Below are 13,647 nucleotides of genomic sequence, written 5' to 3'. Positions count from 1 at the left end.
CCGACCACTCCCCATCACAACACTGGGCTAACAGGCATATACCACTTTTGTATGACCAACCACTCCCCATCACAACACTGGGCTAACAGGCATATACCACTTTTGTATTACCGACCACTCCCCATCCCAACTCTGGGCTAACAGGCATATGCCACTTTTGTATGGCTTTCGTATGCGTGCTGGAGCTCTGAACTCAGATTCTTGTGATTGCATAGCAATCACTGAGCCCACAGACTCATCTCTTTCTGAGCGCTTGAAATGTGGCCTGAATTGCCAAAGCATAGAAGGCACATAGTGCTTGAAGACTTACTATGAAAAGACTTTAAGTGAGTCATTTCCATATTAATAATGTGTTTAAACGAAATATTGTGGATATATAATATATATAATAACTAATACAATGAATGTTTAACATCAAGCATACCTTTTACAACTTCTCTAATATGGTCATTAGAAAAATTTATATTATGTTTATGACTTGACCTACATTTATATTCAATCAGGCTGATTTCAATAAGCTAGGATCTGCTTGGTTTGTTTTAAGCTTGTTTCCTAAAGCAATAGCTACAGATGTATACATTGAGAGGCACACACAAGATCATTCCACTTAAAAGCCTCAGACTGACGGAGTTTCAAATGACCACCAACAGGAAACAGAAAAATCAGCTCTAGTGTTTAACATGAAATACTGTTTAACAACAAAAGCGAATAAGCCACATCTCCAGGCAACAACATAAACGACCCTACTGCATTATCAAAGATTATGTCTCTTTTGATCCCATTTATACAGATTTTTTAAACAGGAGGAAGATACAACAACATTAGAAATCAGAATAATAGTTAAATTTGAGAAGAATGAAGCATGCACGAACTGGGCTGACAGGCTTTGGGGAATTCACAATGTCCTGGGACATGGCCTAGTAGTAGAGACATGAACAGAGAAGTTTCTTCACTGAGACACACTTATATAAAGTATATAAGTTTGCCTTCCTGTATCCCATTCTTTCCAAAAAAAATTAAGAGGAATTAGTGAGGTGTCGAGCAATTTATCGCAAGCGACTTGAGTCAGTGGAGAAACTTCCTGGTAATTAACTTTCTTCTGTTTGATCTGTCTATAGAAACTGCAAGAAAGCATGGTTGTGAAGCAGTTTTTAAAAGAGCATCCTTGGCCCAGTAAGAAAATGGTGATATTCCCAATCAGTTCTAGGTCTTGCTCTCTAGTTTAAGAATTTCTCAATCTCTGTTTGCTCATGAAACTTGGCACTACAGGCTACATTCTGAGAAGTGTCAGCCGTGTTTTTTCCTTTGTTTGAACCTAGAGTCCCAAGCATGCTAAGCGAATGCTACCACTGAGCTATAGCCTCGGTCCTCCCCACTCCCTGCTTTTTAGACATAGCCTTACTTGGTTGCTCAGGCTCCCCTTGGACTTATGACCCTCCTGCTTTGATCTCCTGAGTGGCACCTGCCCTCACATCAGTTATGTTTTTAAAAATAACATGCAGAACCCGAGAACTGAAAACTTTAAAGAGACATGTGCCAGCCATGAATCAGAATGTATGTGACTTTGATGGGATTTATGAATTTAGAAACACATATGTACAATGTATACAATGTAATCTATACAATCTATTACACGTCATTTTGGGTGTTTTATGCTGGTTTACCAGACTCAAGTTATTCAAGTAGTTAATGGTCTAAGGCCAAGCATTTAAGGGACATATCTGTCCAGTGGAAAAACCAGGGCAGATATTAAAAACTATTTTCCTAACTACTTATTATTTCAAGTCAAGTAGCGGCTTTCTTCCCTCTGCATCCCCGCCTCCACACTGATATGTTGTGTTACCCTGCACTAATCCGCTGCATACATGGGAAAAGGCTTCAGATGAAAGTGTGGCACCCTTACTCCCTTTAGGTTTCACATCCTTGCCAGTTGTGGTGCCACACGCCTGGAATCCCACTATGTTGGAAGCCGACTGACATAGGAGGATTATGAGGTTGAAGCCAGCCTGGTTCACAGAAAAAGACCATACCTCAATGCAATAAAACACAAAACAAACAGCCGCAAAAGTAAGCAAATAAAAGTATCTTCATTCCATTATTGAGCTCCATCCATTTTTGGGTATGCATGTTATCTTTCGAACCACACTGCAGCATCCCTGTCAGATCAATATTTGTTTGCCTCAAGCCACCTCGCTATGTCTAAGACATACAGATACATAATGATTATAAAACAAGCTTTTACTGAATCAAAAGAATATGCAAACATCTGGCTGAGACTTCACACTCCATTGATATCCCCTCATTACAGGGCTATTACAAACTCAGACTCCTGTGTCAGACTGACCTCAATATGAATTTGGCATCCCCATTTACTATCTGTAGGTTACTGGATGCATTGCCTAAGCCGAGTCTCTCTTGATAGATCTGATAGTACCCAATGTACTGCAGGAGATCCCTGTGAGGATTAAAAGGAATAATCGATGTAAAACACCTCCAGCAGCAGCTGGCACAAGGAGAACACAGAGAGCGGTTAAGACGGCTCTTAGGGCATGGCAAATCCTGAATCAGAGAATCACTCTGATGAAGAATCATAGAATCAACTGGTCAACCAGACTGACGCCTCCAGGAATTGCTATACACTGTTAGAACAGATTCGGCTTTTGTTTAACCCATTTTTAACCACAGGAATTCATGAGAACTGATAAAAGCAGTCTTAAGTCCTCCAAGCTTTCTCTTTTCTTTCCCTCCTTCCCTCCCTCCACCCTTCCCTCTCTCCCTCTCTCCCTTCTTTCTTTCCTTCTGATGTCACTCTTTAGCCCAGGCTAGCCTCAAATTCATGATAATCCTCTCTTTGGCCTCCAGAACACACCCAGCCTAAACTCCTCCTTATTATTAGGTTGAACCTTATGAAATTGCTGTTTTATGAATCAAAATGATCAAAGTATCCACAATTTCTAATAAAAGTGACCAGATACTTGTCCTTCATTGCCTTTTCCTTTCATCTTGGCCCAGCATCTGCCTGCTTTTCCCTAGATGATGACCCTTTAGGAAGGATGGGACATTGATGCTGAAAACCACGAGACTAAGTCTGCCCTCCGCAGGCTAGCACCGACCTGCCTCCTGATGCCACTGATGCTCTCATTCGGGGAACAGGCAATCATGAGCTGTTTTCCATCTCAGACAAATAGAAATGTTGCAGCCCAATGGTTTGTCAGAGGAACTGCTGCAAAGCAAGACACGGGGAGATTTGCTAGGGAGTCACTGCCCACTAGAAGGTTCTGTGGTGGTAAGAGATACCAGACGTGAACTGTTCCATATGGCAGCCAGTAGCGGTAAGAGATAACATGCCAAGTGATACCAGTTATCACATGACTGAGGAAACCTCAGTTTGACTTAAGTTGTGGCGCGCGCATGTGTGTGTGTGTGTGGGGGGGTGTCTGTGTGTCTGTCTCTCTGTCTGAGAATCCACCAGAGTCTTGGACAGCATGGCAAAGGATTTACAAAGGATCCACATCCTTAGCCCTTCATTTTATTTATATTTTGTTTTCTTGAGGCAGTATGTCATGCCACCCAGGCTGGCCTCGAACTCACTCTGGGAAGCCTTAAGTACTGGCTCCTCCGGCTCCAGCCTCTCCATTGCTGGTGATGCAGCTGTGTAGCTCCACATAACCCAGGTGCGGTGGTTGATCCCATGCTTGCTGTGTGCTGAGACCAAGCGTTCTAACAACCCAGGTACACCTCCAAGTCCCCAACTCCCCAATTTCAATGAAAACAACATTAAATAGCAAAGCATCGCTAGCAGCTAACCGACCAAATGACACGGCTGCAGAGTAACAGGAGACAGGTGAGAGATGAGGCTGGGAGAGTCGGCCCATTGAAGGGAACTCCAAGAAGCATGTTGTTGACTGCAGGTTCATCCTGAGGTGAAGAGGCCCTCCTGGGAGTCTCGGGAAGGGTTTTAAGCCCCAGCGAGGGATGCAGTCTGATTCAAGTCTTAGGAAGAGGACTCTAGCTGCCACAGGGAGATCAACAAGAGACAGGTAGAAACATTAATCTCTGAGTTTGTTTTCTAAGGGGACTCTTACATTCAGTGTCTACGTGTGTGTTTCTATCCATAGCAGCAGTATTTGTTAGTGGTAATGACTTACAGCTCTCATTTCCCCCTAGTATGTGAGCAAACTCTCCCGTCCTTCCTCCTCTGCTTCCAGTTCCTCTGCTCTTGGCACGCTCCTCCCCACTGAGACTCCTTTTAGCTGTGGTCCTGAGAATAACTCTAGTCCCTCAAAGGCCTTACTTCCTAAGGTGTCAGCAAAGTGCTTTCCTGGGCAGGAGGCAACCACATAAGAGTCCTCTAAGCCACTGCCTGACTCGTTGCCCTCAGAACGTGTTTCTTAACCAGGTCCTTCTCAAGTCTCTCTGCAGTCTTAAGTCCTGCCTATGCGACAAAACAAAAGGGTCGATTTAAGTCCCCAGGGCCTGAGGATGGTAAGGTCTTTGTTTCCCTCTCTCTAGGAACCAGTATATACATGTGCATGTTCATGGCATCCCCCACATCCTCCTGGACACACACTATACCAAAGCAGATTGACACTGTGCACGGAACTCTCCTCAACTCCTAGACTTTCCACTCACATATCTGTGCATGGCTGGTTCCTCCTCAGGATCAGCCTGCACCATCTCTATTCCATGGGCATAAAAGCAAACAACCCAACAGCCACGTGTGAGACTTTGGAGCCAGGGCTATGCGTGGCCTGATTTGAAGCATATTTTCTTTGGAGCCAGCCTGATCTGGTTTCAAGTCTTGGCCTGGCCATTTTGGCTTCGTGAGTAGATCATTTGACTTCTCAACTTTGATTTTCAATTCTACAAAAATACGTCCTTTAGGAGGTTTGTGGGGTTTTTTTTTTGTTTTGTTTTGTTTTTTGTTTTTGTTGTTTTGTTTTGTTTTGTTTTTAATCTCGTGTATTTATTGGCTATGGCTGTGAAGCACATGCAATAGGTAAAAACTGTGAATTGTTAGTGTTTGGGAGCTTCAGGTGCCTTGGGACTGGAGGGGGCACAGAACGAAGGTCAAACTGTCCCCTACGCCTAGATGTATATTAAGTATGGAGATCTTACAGGACATTTTATAGATGAGGCCTGTGAAGTCAAGGACAGGTAGTGATACAAGTAGGGTCACACTGAGTCAGGCAAGATTGCAGGTGTGTTTGGACGCGTCCGTCCAGGGCTCCTTTCTCCAAGGATGCTTCTCTTGTAGGTGATCCAGTCTTTGGGCCTGGGGTTGCTCTCCTGGTGCTCTGGTAAGAAAAGCAAGCAGACGGGTGGGGGGTGGCGCGTAGTTCTGATCCACTCTAAGTGGATACCACCATTGCCGGTTGCCATGGCAACCGCAGTTCGCTCTAAGAGGCTCGTCTCCTCTGGCCCCTCCCAATCACGCAGCGGACGTGACACGTGCGGCGGGGTCACGTGTTGTTGTTGAGGGTCCCCCCCGGAAAGCTGCTTCCGGGTCAATGCAGGACACTGGGCTCTGGCGGCCGGAGAGGGGGTCGAGGTGAAGCCGAGCCGGTCCCGGGCCGGCCTGGAGCAGGCCGGAAGCCGAGCGGCGGCGACGGCGGTGGCCGGGCGGGCGGAGGCGCAGCCCGAGGAGCCGCCGCCTCCGGGGCCGAGGGGTGAGTGTAGCCCGGCCGCTGTTCCTCCTCCGGGACCGGAGGCCCGAGGCGTGCTCCACCTGTGGGGGAAGGAGACCGAGCCTGGGAGCCTGGGAGGACGGCGCCCTGATGGAGGGCAGGAGGCTGGACAGCGGCAGCAAGCCAGATGATCCCAGCCTCCTTGAGGCCTGGGGGTATGGAAGCTGCTCCTGGGTGGGAAACTCAGCTTTGAATCACTGAATCAGGAAAATGATGAAAACAACTGGACGTGTCAAGTCCTCGGGATGTCTCCCCATCTGTAAGATTTGGTATCTTAGTGGGAAAGAGCAGCCGTTCCTATAACTCCTGGGTTACTAAGCCTGTCCCTTCCAGGACTGCTTAAAGCTTGTAGTTTGCTAAGAATTTGGGGAACGTGTTTTTGCACCAAGCCGTATTAAGATTGGGGGCTGCCAGGAGGCTCCATCCTAGTTTCTTGGTAGTGGTACGAAATGCTCTGTGATAAACTGTGTAGAGTACAGGCTTCTGGAACTAGTAGGAAGACAGTCTGGGATTTGGGGAATGGAAGAGGATTCGTCTTCCTTAGGGACACGGCAGCAATTACAGAAGTTGTAGTTGAGGAAAAGTTGATTGGAGTTGAACTGTTGACAGTCAATGGAGGAAGGAGGAGCCCCACTCCAAGGTTGCTAAGCTACGGGAGTTTGTAGGCACCGCCTTAGGGCTGTTAAGGAAACTGGCAGGACCTCAAGGCCAGCCAAGAGTTTGGCTGGGACTTGTCTCCTCTCTGCTTTTGTATAGCCTTTGCCTGTGTATCAAGGAACTCTCGAATAGATTTCAGTGGTTCCATCTTGAGCGAAGAGTGCTTGAGCAAACTTTTGGGGGAAGATGGGGAGGCCCTGGGGCCAAAAGCAGGCTTGGTCAGGCTTGCCCCTTTTGTATTCTGTCTCTGTAGGTCTTGATAGGATTCCATAGGCTCATCTTGAGCAGAGAACCTCATCAGGGTCTGAGGATTAAGGATGTTTAGTCAGCCTGGGTCCTTTGGCTTAAACCATAGTTCTGTAGTAACCATAGTTCTAACTTAAGAAAAAAGCAAAGACCTCACACTGATAAGGACATTATGATTATGCACTTATACACACACACACACACACACACACACAGGAATGAAGGGTTTTACAAAGTAGTGGCTTTTTGATACAGAATCTCTTGGCCTTGACCTCACATAGCCCAGGCTGTCCTGCTACTTTCTACTTTTTCTGTCCCAGCCTCTCCAGTGCTGAGCTTAAAGATGTGAGGCACCATGTCTGGCTTCACAGAGCAGCATTTACCCCTGTTAGGTACCTTCTGCTTATTTCTGTTATGTTCCATTTTCTGTCATTAGAAAAACAACATGCTGACTGAATTCCAGCAAATTGATTCGTAGGTCACAATTTGTGGTTAGAAAAATGGCATCTTTAGGCATTTTTTTTTTCCGGTTAGTCAGCGTACAGTGTATTGTTAGCTTCTGGAGGGCAAGTGTGTCCCATGCACTTTGCAGGGGCAGCTCCATGCTTCAGTGGACTCTAATGTTCAGTGGACTTCAGTGGTACTATAATGCGCTTGACCCATTTCCTGAATTGCTAAATTTTTACCATCGGGCTAAATTTTGATAAAATTGGGCACAAGTTCATCTTGATTTTTCTCTGTCTTTTGCCATGCCTGGGAAATACAGCAGTCTTAGTTATACTTAACAGACATTTTATTTTACCACTCCCGTATTAAAAAGATACAGTGACCAACCTGTGGGGCTGAAACGATGGTTCAGCAGTTAATGAGCACCTGCTCTTCCAGAGGACCAGAGCTTAGCTCTCAGCACTCAATGCCAGGGGGCTCTGCATGTACTCTGCCTGTGACTCCAGCTCCGAGGGGACCCATAACCTTCTTCTGGACTCTGTACCTGTACATATGTGATGAATACTCCCACAGATGACACCCATACACATACACATAAAAATAAAGTCAATATTTTTAAAAAAAGGAAACACGGGTCTACCTTTCTGCTGTTTGATCCCACTTCAAGGCCTCTGGTAGTTTTTAGATGGGGGATTTGCTGTCTGCATAACAATATAAGTAAAGTTCATGTGTCATGATACGAGGAAACTTAATCATAAATGTGAGCGTTACTTTCAGTGAGATAACCCCTAAATTTCTCATATGAAGATACGTTTCCCATGTTTATGACATAGATGAAGGGCTGGGTGGTAGCTCAGTAGGTAGATGGCTTGCCATGCAAGCATGAGAGCCTGTGATTTCCACCACCCTCCTAGAAAAGCTGGGTACAGTGACACACTTGTCATCCCAACTCTGGGGAGTCAGGGCAGCAAGATCCCAGGGGCTGAACCAGTGAGCTCCGGGTTTGGCGAGAAACTGTCTCAGAACACAGCTGACATCCATCGCTGGCCTTCATACACACGTGTGCACCTCCACAAACACACGTGCACATCTACACAAGCTAGAGGAAATCCTTAGAGAAACAGTATGAATTCTTAATAGCCATTGGCATGTGGTGGTGAAGGAAGCAAGGGCCCTTCGTATGTCAGTGTTTCCTTTGAAAGTTGTCACACAGCCTGTTGCTGCGGGACGTGGCAGGTCATAGGATGTTACCTCATTTCAGTAACCGATGACAGGATGTAAACTTGAGACAACTTTAACAGTCTTTTTGTTGTGGATAAAAACGGAGTTTAGAGTCACTCTCACCTGGGAAAAGTTGCCCGAGTTAAACGTCTTCAGCGTAGCCCACCTTCAGCGGGTGCAGCCCGGTACCATCAGCACAGGGCACCATCAGGCATCTTTATAAAATATACCCCTGCCTTCATTGTTGGCTTGTAGTGTGGCTGCTGCTGAGTGGGATAGGGTTGGCATGTGTGAACCATTGTGTCTCTGAGCAGCTAAATATTTCGTGTTTTAAAGAATGTTTTGTAGTAGGTGTTGGGATCGCTAGGGAAGACCCTCATTCATTTCAAGACTCTTGGAATCATTTGTACACTTGAATAAACGACCTTGGAGAACTTGCTGGGTTTGATCCTGTGTCCTTTTTAAAGTGTTTTGTCCCTCCCTTGATGCTCAAATCCATAGACGTCTCTTCTGCCCTTGTAAGTTTTGCTTTCAGAATGCGTAGGGTTTGAGAATTGGAAATTGGACACTTGATACTTGTTAGAATACTGAATAAAGTGAAATTGTGTTGCTCCAAATAGTGATGTGTGTGCGTGCATGCGTGCGTGTGTGTGAATGTGTTAGATTTAAGTGGTGTAACATGCATGTGGGCTACTCAGGCCTGTGTACTCACATCTTACTCCTGAACTGTACTGTGTGAAATGAGTGCTTTGTAGATTCCGGCCAGCTATGTTAGATGCCACCCATATACACCCAGCTCTACTCCTGGACCAGGAAATGAACCAGAACTGTGCCCATGCTAGGCGAACACTCTACTACAGCTCCAGGAAGAGGTCTGAAAAGTAACTTGGAGCTGCTAGTGCTACGATCTGGGTTTAGTAGGTGAGAAATACCACTGAGCTGTGCCCTCCACGCAGTCTCAGGAGTTGTCAGTTCTGCTTTTTGAGACTCCGCATCCTGGTTCTTCGGGCTGAGCTGTGGTAGGCCAGCTGTTGATTGTCATACTCTGATACCATTTGATCTTGCCCAGCTTTGTGAGGGAACTCTTACACACAATATGGCCACCCTTAGTCCTGTTCTCTCCTCCCAAACCATTGCTACCATCTGCTCAGCCAGCACTAAGAGCCTCATGTCATGGTTGATACTAAGAGCCTTCTCCAGCTTTCCTTAAATTCCTTTTTGACCATCATTCCATTTCCCAAAATAGATACTGGTCCCTCCCAGATTACCGTTCATTGTGTCTCCCTTTGCCAGAAGGAGGGTGACCCTTTCTTCATCAAATCCTGTTCATTCTTGTTTTATTTTGTATGACCTCTCTCATGTGAAGTCTTTTGCTTGCATCTTTGTATGAGAAGTGCCCAGAGGTCAGGAGTCTCTAATGCCTTTGAACCTCATAGCTAGCCAGCATAGTTCACAGAACAGGTGAATCATATGGACTGAACTTAGAACTAAAAGGTGGATTCCTGACTCCATCCTGGGCTTCCTGAACCAAAATTCTGGGTGGGGCTGGAGACATTATGTCTTAGTGCTCTGCCCCCATGGTTGTTCTGCCCAGTAAAATTTAAGAGTCACCAGCCTAGCATGATGCTTTAAACTGTAGCAGGTACACACAAAGGATTTCTAAGTACATGATGTTTAATGAACTGAGCAGTGACCTATTTGCACAGGCTGGTTTAATTTTAGAGCTTTGAAGTCTGCCTCCCTTGGAATCCTGGCTCTGTCAGTCACTAGTCAAATGACCCAAGCCTTGTTTGGCTTTTCTGATCTCAAATGGGGTCAGTAGTGCTTTTTATGAGTGCCGTGAGAGTTAAATGAGATAGTAATGGCAAGCTACACAGCACACGTGCAGAGTAAACACAGGTTTTCTCTGCTGCTGTAAAGACAAGTGGCTTACCGTCCTCCTGGTCAAGTTGATGAGGAGACCAGATTCCACCCCAGTCTTAGCATTGGGATTCTTTATGGTTTTGGAATGCAGGCTTATCACAGTTGACATTTCGGTTAACAGATCTGGGATCTATGTAATGCTCTACTGTCTTTAAAAGGATTGCTATCAGAATGGCATGTTTAATCCTCTCCTTTTACTTTCCCACTGCCCAGCAACTAGAGTGTAAACTATGTAAACACAGCCCCTTGTTGTGGGACCACAGCTGTATCCACCTTCTGGGCCCCTCCCCTCTGCATAGCACAGCACTGCACAGGACAGCACAGCTCAGCACACAACACAACACAGCTCAGCACAGCACAGCACAGCACAGCTCAGAACACAGCACAACACAGCACAGTCCAATGCAGCACAGCTCAGCACAGTACAGCACAGCTCAGCACACAACACAACACAGCACAGTCCAGCACCGCACAGCTCAGCACAGCACAGCACAGCTCAGCACACAACACAACGCAGCACAGCACAGCACAGCACAGCTTAGCACACAACACAACGCAGCACAGCACAGCACAGCTCAGCACAGCCCAACACAGCACAGCAGACACTCCAGTCGGCCTCCTTATCTGCGTCTGTCCTTCACTTCTGCATCTGCACCAGCTCCCCCCCTTTTCCATCTGTTGAGTTTCTGATGGCGTCTTTGTAGCCATACTATGTGTGACTCACTCCTGAGCGAGGTTAGTGACACTCTCCTGTTCGGAGTGCTTTCCCACCCTTCTGTTTGAACTTTGTGTTCACCTGACTTGGTGGCCACAGGGCTAACCTTGGCTGTGTTTCCAGCTCTTGTGTGTAAGGACACTGATGACTTGACTTACCTTGGGGCCTCTTTGCCATGACTTCCCTTCTCAGTGTTCCCAATAATAACTATTAGTTCCTTCCTATATGTTAACCACTTAACTAGATACTTTCATTGATCAAACATTATTTCATGATGTTCACGGCTCTGAAATGGAATGCACAGCTTCATTTTACTGTTGGTTTAGGCATAGAGAGCTAACTTGTGTAAATTGCTTAATGATCAGAATGAACTCAAATTAAATAAAGCATGCTCTTTAAAAAAAATATGTATGCCTGTGTGTAGGTGTGTGCTTGTGAGTGCAGGTGCCTGGAGTGTCCACAGGGGGCATCGGAGTCCCCTGGAGCAAGTCACAGGTGCTCATGAGCCTCCCAGCACAGGTTGTCCTTAGGAGTGCTCTTAACCACTCAGCCATTTTGGAAGCATCTTCTTAAGTACAATGCTTTTCTCTAAGAAGATTAAATACACACACACACACACACACACACACACACACAGAGAGAGAGAGAGAGAGAGAGAGAGAGAGAGAGAGAGAGAGAGAGAGAGAGAGAGAGAGAGAGAGACAAAGAGACAGGCGGGGCGAGAAGAGGGGGATGGAAGGAGAGACCTAGACCCAGGAGATTTAAGTAGTTACACTTTCTTTTTTTTATTTTATTATTTATTTGGTTTTTCGAGATAGGGTTTCTCTGTATAGCCCTGGCTGTCCTGGGACTCACTCTGTAGATCAGACTGGCCTCGAACTCAGAGGCCTGCCTCTGCCTCCTGAGTGTTGGGATTAAAGGTGTGTGCCACCAAGCCCAGCTAAGTAGTTACATTTTCAAAACTAAAGATCCTGGGGTGTGAAACATTGATTAGCAGTTCACGAACCATCCTTAGGAATGAGGCCTGGGGTGTGAAACATTGATTAGCAGTTCACGAACCATCCTTAGGGATGAGGCTGGAAGTACCACTGCAGGCAATGGTAAGGTTGTTCTTAGAATAATGCTTTCCCAGTGATTTTCCTAATTCTTCTTCCCAGTCTACTGTGTTCTTCCTCCATCCACTTGATTTTCATTTCACTGTCAGTAGATACTGCATCGTGTCTACTCAAAGTGAGGCTCAGTTTTCCATTCAACCCCCCAGCACTTGGTGTGTGCCAGGCTCCGCTGTGGGTAACACGAAGCCGGGTGACACAGCCTCACTGGTGGAGACTAACGGGTCACAAGAAGAGCCCTGTAGAGTGGAGGAGAAGGAGAGATGGTGATGCTGTGTCTGTGTTTGGCACTGTGGTCAGAGGCAGCCTCTGAGAAGGTGACATCTGTGTTTAAATTTGAGGCACTTCCTGGATACAGAGATGCAGCACTCGGCAGAGAATCAGCAAATGGAGGAATGAGCTTGGCAAGCTTTGGAAGTAAAAGGAAGAACGGGTGGAAGGAAGTGCGGGAGGGAGAAAAGCAGAAAGCAGAGCTCAAGGGCCTGAGGGTTGGAATTAGGTTCTGTTCTCAGTGAGAAAGGAAGCCACCCACATTCTGAAGAATACATCTGACCTCCATCTGAACAGACCACAGGAAGTTAGGAGCTAGCAGTGAGGTCTGAGCAAGGTTGGTGACTGTGGAACTGAGCAGAGCATTGAAAACAGAGGCTGAGGTAGACGTGGATGGGATGCTGAGGGAAGAGCAGTCAAGTGGACTGCGGAGTGGGGAACTCTGACTGCCCCAGCCCGAACCCTATCTCATCGTTGGCCTCTATCCTCCAGGGGCAGCTCCCGGGGCATGGCTGTGCCAGCTTTACCCTTCTCTGGATAGTCAACTCAAGCCCGTGTGTGTGTGTGTGTGTGTGTGTGTGTGTGTGTGTGTGTGTGTGTGTGTGGTGAAGATGGAACTTGGGTAATCTCATGCTTGCATAGCAAGCACTTTGTTGACTGAGCCATCTTCCTAAACCCAAGGTTTTGTTTTGTTTTGGTTTAAGCCACTTAGGTATGTGATCTGAAATGATGATTATTTTTCCATGATTCAAAATATTCATACATACATGCACACACACACACCATATATACATATACATATACATATACATACTGAACCACAGTTAAATCTCCAAGCCTTCGACATTGTTTGAAAATGTGTCCACACTGACGAGGAAGCTTACTTAATGAGCTGTTGTTCATTTCCATTTCTGTGTAGCATTTTGTTTATGTGTATGCTGTAAGAGATCCATTTGCCCCAGGACATTTGCAGATTCAAAGAACTGTCTATGGGCGTTCTTGCCCTTGTCCCTTGGTCCACATACACCAGCTCCTCTAGAACTTTCTTTGAGAGCTGGAATTGATGGATCAAATATTATGTGCTGCTGGCAGGCCTTGGGGCTGCATGCTTGTAATCTCAGCATGCTGGAGGTAGAGGCTGGATAATCACAAATTCCAGGCTAGCCTGGGCAAACATAAGGAGACTTGATGAGTTTATCTTCAGTTTTGTTATCTAGAGAGTTATCTGCTGTAAGGTATTTGCACCGGATGTCCTCATGCTCTCTACACATCATATGTGAGCTCCCTACACATCACATGTGAGCTCCCTACACATCACATGTGAGCTCCCTACACATCACATGTGAGCTCCCTACACATCACATGTGAG

General features: G+C 46.2%; 1 protein-coding gene across 2 annotated transcripts in view; it reads left to right on the top strand.

Moving 5' to 3' along the window:
• Positions 1–13,647, top strand: part of Tbcel (tubulin folding cofactor E like) — an 85,404-nt gene that overhangs the window by 19,771 nt on the left and 51,986 nt on the right. The window contains exon 1 of one of the 2 annotated variants that reach the window (XM_021207068.2): positions 5,495–5,669. The exons of the other annotated variant lie outside the window; for it this stretch is intronic. The gene's annotated coding sequence lies outside the window, so the exon portion shown is untranslated. Of the gene's footprint in view, positions 1–5,494; positions 5,670–13,647 lie in introns of those variants that run through there. 2 annotated transcript variants of the gene reach the window in all.

This window comes from Mus pahari, chromosome 10 (genome assembly GCF_900095145.1).
Source record: "Mus pahari chromosome 10, PAHARI_EIJ_v1.1, whole genome shotgun sequence".
In the NCBI taxonomy this organism is placed as follows: domain Eukaryota; kingdom Metazoa; phylum Chordata; class Mammalia; order Rodentia; family Muridae; genus Mus; species Mus pahari.
Note: the sequence above shows the minus strand (reverse complement) of the source record. Positions and strands in the feature narration are given on the sequence as shown.